Here is a 10222-nt window from a genome sequence, read left to right as displayed (position 1 = left end):
TTCTACTGGGACCCCATTTCTATGGAGCTGTGAGCCATACTGTCAGCCAATCAACCAGCCAGCCATCCAGTGTACAGCCCTAGATGCTGTACAGCCTATTGAAACTGCCCAGGGGCAGGTACTTCAGCCAAGCCTAGAGAGCAGTTACAAACCTTTTATAAATAACCCCTACAGCTGATCCACATGGTCATTACATATGCACCGGCTCCCTTGTTGTATGCATTGCATGTATTTGGTTATTTTCTTATTATGCGGTGAGCAGGAAAAACACATGTTCATTCCTTTCATGTCCTAAAGAGAAAGAGTCTAACAAAAGAGAAAGGTGCATATGTTGGAGTGCATGCACACTAATGAAATATCCTCATGAATATCAAGCACATCTGTGAAAGGGTGCCTTGGATATTACACCAGGGCTATTAAAAAAAAACTGGAAGGAGGAGGAGAAAATCATCAAGCACAGAAATAGGGAGCAACTTGGAGGAGAGCAAGAGAGATAATGACCGTATCAATTGTATACACATGCTTATATAATCAGCAATGGATAGACAAACAAATGGGGACACTGTGCATGTGGAACATGTTTATACTATGGTCTGTGAAGCGTGTAATGTGGCATTAACATGCTTCTGAGCAGCAGCCTTCATTCTTTAGTCTTCTGCAGTTATTGTTATGTACACTAGTAGGTTCCACTGCCATGCAATCTTCCTGCTCTGGCTCTGCCTGCCTTTCTATGCGTGTAGTGGAGATGTGGCTGGAGATGTAAATGTACACTGTTCACACACTGAGGGCAGCCAGCTGATGACCCACAACAGTTATTAGGGAGTAGAGGGAGATGGGAAGGTGGGAGAGAGTGTCATGCTTCATTGGGATCCATAACAGATGAACTGATGTTGTCAGACATTTCTGTTTTTAAATCCTCTTTTTGTGTCAGCATGCAATAGACAAACGGTTGGAAGACTTCATCTGCTGCTCTCTCTTACAGTACCCGTCCAAGAGTGGTGTAAAGTACTTAAGTAAAAATACTTTAGAATAATACCTAAGTCGTTTTTTGGGGTATCTGTACTTTACTTTTTAGTGACCGGTATTTGCCGGTCATTCTGTTGTTGGGGTATATTTTTAATTTTATTTTTACAATTTAACAATCATCAGCAAAGCATATGTAAGGTTCTGTGTGTAGCTGGTGCAGAGGAGTCAGGCGCAGTACAGCAGAGATGAGTAACACAATGAACTTTACTCAAAATGTCCAAATACATGAAGTAATACCAAGCCCACAAACATCGGACCGAACTTACAATAAAACAATCACTCACAAAAATCATGGGGAAAACAGAGGGTTAAATAATGAACATGTAATTGGGGAATTGAAACCAGGTGTGTAAAACAAAGACAAAACAAATGGAAACTGAAAGTGGATCGGCGATGGCTAGAAGGCCGGTGACGTCGACCGCCGAACGCCGCCCGAACAAGAAGAGGGACCAACTTCGGCTGAAGTCATGACAGCATAACAATCAGATAACGCCCCGTTATTCCCCCCACATACACAAAACAACTGGTTAAATGGGAGGACATCATTACAAAACCCTTCCCTCCCCATCCAATGAACACCCCTCTCTGTCCCCTCACCCGGTATTAGTTTCAATGATTAACAAAAACAAAAACGAAACAGAATGTCCTTCACATCCAATGCTAGTAAATACATTTTCAACCAAAAAAACTAAAATATAATACTAAAAATACAATCATGAATAATTATAATGGTAATAATAATGAGGCAGCTCAGGTGGGGCTGAAGACTCTGAAAACTCATTAAAGTCCCCCCAGACGTCAAGAAATGCAAAGGGTTTATTACATAAATTGTACGTTCTTTTTTCAGAATATAGAAAGTTAGTTATTTTAGCCACATCTGTTTGTTTGGCAAAGTGTCACTCTTCCATATAAAAGCTGTGCACTTATTGGCTGCAATGACTGCCAATTTAATAGATCTTGTTTTGTTACCAATATTAACTGGTAGAATGGGGTCATCTCCAAGAACAATAAGGGAAGGATCTTGTGGTACAGTCATATTAGTGTGACCTGTGATAAGATCTGAATTATGTCTTCTCAGTAATTGCCTTGTTCGGGGCAGGACAAAAACATATGCATAAGGGTGCCCACCCCCGTTTTACATCTTGGGCAAAATGGTGAATATTTAGAATTGGTCTTATACAGTCTCTCTGGTGTAAAGTAGACCCTATGTAAAAGATTGAATTGCATCAACTTGTGCCTTGTGTTAAATGAAAGACGCTGAGCATCTAAAAAGAGATTTTTCTATTTCTCAGCCTCAAAAATGAGACCAAGGTCATCATGTCACTTTATGCAAGTCTTCAGAGCTTCGTCATTCCCCATCAGAGCTTGAAAACCAGAGTACATGTACAAAAAGAAACCTTTTATAATATGCCATTTAGCAGGCAGTTTTATCCAAAGCAACTTAGAGTCCTGCATCCGCACATTTTACATATGGGCGGTCCCAGGAATTTAACCCACTGCCCTGGCTTTACAAGTGCCATGCTCTACCAACTGAGCTACGAAGGACTACCTTTCTAACCCCTTTCCTCTCCAGCCACAGTTTATCAGTTGTTGGAAGGATAAAAGTTAACCATCTCTATACTGATGACCAAAAGTTTTAATTCCTTTGCTGAACAATACAAATATAATACCATCTCTCAGGGCTTTGGATAAGATGGGGTTATTATTGAAATGTGTTTGTTCATATATAGATCTATGCCCTCCTGTTTGTTTAAGGACTTCAGTCAATATGTTTAAAGTGTTTTTAATTAAAGGATTGCTTGTGAGACCTATCAAAGCCTTAGGAGGGCTAATACAAGGTATAGATGCCAATGAAACAGGGGAAATACACGATTCCTCTGTCTCCAAGAGGGTGAATGTACTCTTGTATCTTGTCATACCCACACTCTTTTTAACTGAGAGGCCCAGTAATACACCTGGAAGTCAGGTAGAGTAAGCCCACCTTCTGAATATGGTCTGCATAAAGGTTTCCATTTCCACAGAAATGAGGAGACCTTCCTGTTCAGTTGTTTGGAGAAAAAAACTTTGAGAATAGGAAAGGGCAAACTTTGATAAAGGTACAGGATATTGGCAATATGTTCATCTTTAAACAATTGACCTGCCCAATAAGAGAAATTGGTAAATCCCGCCATCTACTTTAATATATTTGGCCAATTTCACTATAAAGGTGTATTAGTGTAATGAAACACTGTTTGATTATGTTTGGCTATACCCTGACGAAGAAGAAAAAAGTTATTCACATAATGTTCTTCCCAGCTGCGGCTGTTAGTTTCTCACCTCGAGCCTGAGCCTAAATCTCACACAGATCTGGAGGTGAGACATGATAGCTGCTGTGAAGTGACTAATATCTGCCTGCCAGAGTGAAAAAGTGATGCATTGCACCTAAAGCCAGTCTCACAGAGAGAGAAGCCGAGTATCTAGCTATCTGGCAGATGAAGGTCGTGGCTCGTGCTGAGCCGTAGTTTCAACCTGATGTACCTCCCGGTGGGGATCTTGGACGAGAAGGCTTATTTTGATGTAAATCAATGTGTAATTATGCATATACTCGTTTACATGTCACAGGCTTTCCTATTCTGGGTCGATCCAGATGGCTGATAGTAGAATGTGGAAGAAAATACTACTATGGGATTTTAATTGGCAATCTGTGTCACTTGGCCTTCGGCCTGAGAAGGCTACACAGGGGTTAACAGAAATCTACTTTAAGAAAAGGCTACTTCTGATTGCAATAACCTCAGGGCTTGGTGTTTAATGATAATGGCTGAAATAAGCAGAATAAGGATCCTTTGGAGGGCCTCTGTTTAATGTGTCTTGTACTGTAGCTCATTGTTAGGCCAGGTACAAGTCATTACACTCACTCCCTTAGGCTCAGCAAGATAACTAGTGAATTTACTGGCAGTAACCAAAGTCTAGTCATAGATGGAACCTAAATAGAAAGTGGAAATAAAGGGCTTGATTTATTCATCTGAGTTGAGCAGCGCCAATGACTGCCATGACTGAACGTAATTATGGATCTCCAGTGTCTCACAACACAACACACCTCATTAAGAAAGTCCTGGTTTCCCACAGCCTCACTGCTTAAGGGGCTCAGCCACTGCAGTAAAGGTTAAACCCCCATCCATTCTCCCATGCAGCCAAGTGGACTATAAAGAGAGTTCATGTAACACAAAGAGGGAGTGGGATGGAAAGGAGGTGGTTCACTCAGGCTCAGCACACAGATTACAGACAAAGCATGTCCACAGAATACTGATTGATCGGATAAGAGGAGGAAGAGTCTTTGAATTGGTACCCAGCAGAGATGGAAGGTGGTGCAAAGATACAGTACTGCATTTGGAGGGCATCAACTACCACAGGGGAAATTATGGAGCGATTTCAGTGCCAACAGAAATTGTATTTGAATTCCATCATTTTGAATTTGTATTAGGACATTGAATTTGAATTTCATATTTTGTATTAATTGAATTCATAAATTGACCTTGTATTTCATGATTTGAAACTGACTGTAATGAATATTGCATTCAGTTTTAGATTCAATATTTAAATATTTCGTTTCAATATGGTAGATATTGCATTAATTGTCTGTGTATTCAGATTCAGTTTTCTAATTCAGTTCTCTAAATTCCGATTCTAAACCAGAGACAACATCCTGGTGCTTTGCCAGCAAGGAATGGTAGAAGAGAACCGATAGAATCAAAGGCTCTCTGTCTTTAACAGTGTTTTCTTCCTATGAATTTGTCTCTAGTGTTTGAACTGTTTGGGCTATAAACTATTTGCTTCTTCCTGAAAGCTAAGACTCTCTGGATTATGGTTGTGCCTTCTGTTCCCCTCCATGATGCTCACAGGACACGTTAGAATGGAGTGTGACAAACCCCACAACTTGAGCCCTATAAGAAGAGAGTTGAATAGCTCTGTCATAGCCCTTCTAAGGATAGCTTTTTCACTCACTAATTCATCTTTCTCTTGTGACTGACTGGGTTCAAACATCTCATGCATGTCACAAGTCTGTGTAAGCCCCCTTAGCTAAAGCCCATAGGGATGAGTTCAGGAAGCTAACAGCCCACTGGGCCAAAACTGGTTGAATCAACGTTGTTTCCAAGTCATTTCAACCAATCAAATCAATATGATGATGTTGAAACCACTTGGAAAACTGATTGGATTTGCAAAAAGAAATTAACATAAGGGAATTTCGTCTTTTTTTCACCCAACTTTTAAACTAAATCCAATGACATGGAGATTTTTTGTTGCTTATTTCACGTTGAATTCAAGTTAGTTTACAACTCAACCAAATGTCAATCAAAACTAGATGTTAAACTGATGTCTGCGCCCAGTGGGATACGTCTTCACGTCTCCAGCAAGGTTACTCATCAAAAGAGCGTGGACCTCAGTTACATTTCACCCCCCTTTGATCTCTTACTCAGAGATCACGGCACCAATATAACTGACTGGGTTCTAAATCAGGCCTACTGCACAACACTTTCTGTGGCAAACAGAAGCAGAAGGATCTGTGCACCCCATTTAATGAGAGTGCAACAGAGGTGGCTTGGTGATCCATTCATGTGATGAGCAACCTGAGACCTGAAGACATGTTAGTTTGACTGATGGGGTTCTAACCCAGGTCTCCTATGCTCCAGACAATGCAACTTTTCAGTTCTCTGAGAAGTTACTCATCAACCACCTGTGTTACAGTTCACCCCACTTTGATCTCATCCTCAAAGAGACCCATCCAAGTCACAGAACCAATGCCTAGGCTTTAGCTCAGCAGGCTAAAAAAGTCTTAACCCAGTCAGTCACATGCTACCTTTTATAATGAGCACCCTTGCCGGAGACTTGAAACTAACACACGTAAAACGAACATGTCTTCAGGTCTCAGGCAAGGTTCTCATCACATAAGCATGGGTCATCAAACTGCGCTCTTTTGACGAGTAACCTTGCTGGATCTTGAAGACTTGTGTAGCAGATGGGAATCTGTGAAACTCCTCAGCCTGACGTTTCGCCCCTTGTGCAATTGAAGAATTCATTTTTTTTAAGTGTGATGGGTTGGAACGCTTCAGGAGAGCGGTCACGTGTTTTTGAGGCAGAGGTCCTGAGTTTGAGTTGCACTCAGCTCAAATGCCAGGGTTGCTGTGGTTTGAGTTTCGGGGGTGAATGTAGCAGATGGGAATCTATGAAACTCACTCATCAGCCTGAAGTGTTGCCCCTTGCGCAATTGAAGAAGGCTTTTTTTCAATAGCGCAGTGGGTTGGAACGTTTCAGTAGGGTGGTCACGTGAATTTGCGAGGCAGAGGTCCTGAGTTCGAGTCTCGGTATAAGCTGAATCAGGGGGAAGCGGTCCTCGCTAAGCAAGCAACGTGTCGTCATTCACATTAACTTCCTGAACTCATCTCTATAGGCTGTAGTTAAGTGGGCTAACACAGTCTTGTGACATGCAGGAGACCTGGTTTGAACCCAGTCAGTCACAAGAGCAATAAATAGGGAGTGGAAAAGCTATTCTATGACAGTGCTATTCAACTACTATATACTGTTATGGGGGCCAAATTGCAGCGTTTGTCACACTCCCTTGTAACGTGTGCTGTGTGTCCTGTAAGCATCATAGAGGGGCTCACGGCCACGTTCCAGAGAGTCTTCACTTTCAGGAAAGGGGTTATAATAGCTTATAGCCCAAACTCTAGAGCCAAATTCATAGGAAGAAAATGAATTCAACATACCACATTGGCTTCAGAAACCACCAGAAACCTGTTTAACACAGAGAGCGTTTGATTCTATCTGTTCTCTTCTACCATTCTTTAATGCAGAGGTGGCACCCAAAGTTCAAAAGTGATGTGACAAAAGAGCCAGAGACAACTTCAATGGACAACAAATCAAATCAAATTGTATTGGTCACATACACATGGTTAGCAGATGTTAATGCGAGTGTAGTGAAATGCTTGTGCTTCTAGTTCCGACAATGCAGTAATATCCAACAAGTAATCTAACCTAACAATTTCACAACAATTACCTTACACATACAAGTGTACAGGAATGAATAAGAATATGTACATAAAAAAATATATATATATGAATGAGTGATGGTATAGAAAGGCATAGGCAAGATGCAGTGGATGGTATAGAGTACAGTATATACATATGAGATGAGTAATGTAGGATATGTAAACATATAAAAGTGGCATTGTTTAAAGTGGCTAGTGATACATTACATCAAGATGGCAAGATGCAGTAGATGGTATAGAGTACAGTATATACATATGAGATGAGTAATGTAGGGTATGTAAACATTATATGAAGTGGCATTGTTTAAAATGGCTAGTGATACATTTATTACATACATTTTTCCATTATTAAAGTGGCTTGAGTTGAGTCAGTATGTTGGCAGCAGCCACTCAATGTTAGTGATGGCTGTTTAACGGTCGGATGGCCTTGAGATAGAAGCTGTTTTTCAGTCTCTCGGTCCCAGCTTTGATGCACCTGTACTGACCTCGCCTTCTGGATGTTAGCGGGGTGAACAGGCAGTGGCTCGGGTCATTTCATTTTCTATATCCTGTGCCAAACACAACATGCTCTGTAGTTTAGTGAACTACTATAGCAGGCCTGAGCGTTATGCAGAGAATGGTCACAGTGTCTTTAAATATTCATTTCACTCTATACACACAATGTTAAGCTGTGGACTTTGAAAAATAAAAAAGACAGACAGGTTTCAATGTAAAAAAGTATTTTAATTTATGGCGTGAAACCTATTATTTGTTCACCTGATTACAGTGCTCTCCTGCAATTATTAATTCTTACATTTAACACTATTCACAGTAGACTTTGTAACAACGTTTTTTTATGTGTAAGTCATAAAACCACTGTTGTTCACCTGGCCCACCAGAGGTTGGTTCCCTGGTGCTCACTGTAGGAGCAGATTGCCTGTAAAATCCATACTGTATTTTCAAGTATTGACTTAAGGGTGTGAATACTTATGTAAATGAGATATTTTTGTATTTCATTTTCAAGAAATTTGTGAATGACATTTAAAACATGTTTTCACTATGTCATTGTGTGTAGATGGATGACAAAAAATGTATTTAAACCATTTGAATTCAGGCTATAACACAATAAAATGTTGAATAAGTCAAGGGGTAAGAATACTTTCTGAAGGCACTGTATATCAGTAGGTGTCACAATGCACTAGCTAGTTAAAAAAGACTGACGCCATAATGGCTACCAGTCTCTGTATTTGTGAAAGTTATGGTGCCACATAAATTCTCTTGTTCTCTTTTGGCTGGACAAATGTGTTCATATTGTCTGTGTAGACTGCTCTGTGGTGGAATTTGTAGTTTTTTACTTTTAAGACTTGCAGTTGAAATAAAATAATATGCCAACATTACTGGACTAAAAAACTGGCTGACTAACCATTCAGGAACTTCAGTACTGTCATAAAATAAGTCGTACTCATCCTTAAAAATGTCGTACTGGAGAGAAGAGGACCAAAACGCAGCAGGTATGTGCAGGCTCATCTTGACTTTTATTAACTATCAAAATGAACACCCAAAATAACAAACATAATTACGATCGACAAAAACAGTCTGGTAAGGCCCAAGGCTACACACAGAACAATTCCCCACAACCCCAAAGACAAACACACACACCTATATAGGACTTCCAATCAAAGGCAACTATACACACCTGCCTTCAATTGGAAGTCCCAATCATCAACCCAACATTTAACAAACACAAACCCCCTGCCACATCCTGACCTAGACTAAGCAATACGCCCTCTGCTGGTCAGGACGTGACAAGTACTCCTTGGCCTTGTGTAGCAGCAGCAGATCGTTTCATTTTCTATATCCTGTGCCAAACACATTTATTCAGTGAGTCTAAATTATTAACGTTAGCTGCCTGCCGCATGTTTGCATCAAACTAGCTAGTTAATGTTAGCTATCTAGCTAGGCTACTAAAGCTAACATTAGTAGCTTTGTTAGCTAGCTATAGATTGGATCATTTTAGCTAGTTTTAGAGGACGACTAAACTGCTTTTAGTAAGTGCTTTTATTGACATTTAACACTACCTTGTTTTCCATGAAATTTGTGTTTTCTCTCTCATGAGGCAGGCAACCAGGTAGGCAGGAGAGGAGCGTGAGCAAAGAAAGAAACCAAGTGCAGAGTCAAACAATGAGGTGCTTGTGCAACCAAACATAGTTGTTGAAAGGCAGGGTTGATGAGGCTCTATAGGCTGTAGCTAGTATACCATTGTGACTGACAAATTAACCCACCTGTTGCAGTGAGTGTGGGGTTTACCGCTTGAAATCCCAGGAACAGGGTTGTATTCACAAAACAAAACAAAGGCAAATGGGCTGAAATTGGGGGAGGTATGTCAACTTGCCCAATAAGAAACACCTGCTTTCATTTTCCGTTACAAAACATATTATATTTTTTTTACCGTTTTCTATGACATGAACTAATGAATATGTCTGGCAAACGCATTCGATGCTGCTGCTTTGAAAGTGGTGTGGTGGTGCCACACCAGATTCCAATCTACTGGGGCAAATGCGGCTCTGCCTTGCTGGCAAAGTATAAGGATGTTGTCTCTGGTTTTGAATCTGAATTTAGAGAACTGAATTTGAAAACTGAATCTGAAGTTGAATATATGACATTTATATAAACTTGAAATTTGTCACGTATACTCCCTCTCCGGCCTCTAGGTCATCAGGCTGCTGATTATCCCGCACACCTGTCACCATCGTCTCGCGCACCTGCGCCTCATGACACTCACCTGGACTCCATCACCTCCTTGATTATCTTCCCTGTATCTGTCACTCCCCTTGGTTCTTTCCTCAGGTGTTATTGACTCTGTTTTCATGTCTGTCACGTCTGCTCCTGCTCTCCCCCCTGGCGCTTGAGGGCGCCAGGCTGCTCTGCATCACGCACTCCTATCATCCATTACGCACACCTGCCTTCCCTCGTCACGTGCATCAGCGATATTGGACTCACCTGGACTCACTCATCAACTGTTATTACATATATTTGTCAGTTCCCAGCTCTGTTCCCCGCTTTGGCATTGATTGTTTTTTGTCTGTATTATTAGTTTGCTGATGCTGTTCCTGTCTCGTTCCATGTCCGTTCTTTATTAAATGTTTGACTCCCCGTACCTGCTTCGTCTCTCCAGCGTCATTCCATGTGACAGA

This window comes from Salmo salar, chromosome 12 (genome assembly GCF_965601325.2).
Source record: "Salmo salar chromosome 12, fSalSal1, whole genome shotgun sequence".
Classification (NCBI taxonomy): domain Eukaryota; kingdom Metazoa; phylum Chordata; class Actinopteri; order Salmoniformes; family Salmonidae; genus Salmo; species Salmo salar.
The sequence above is the reverse complement of the archived record's forward strand: the minus strand, read 5'-3'. Positions refer to the sequence as shown.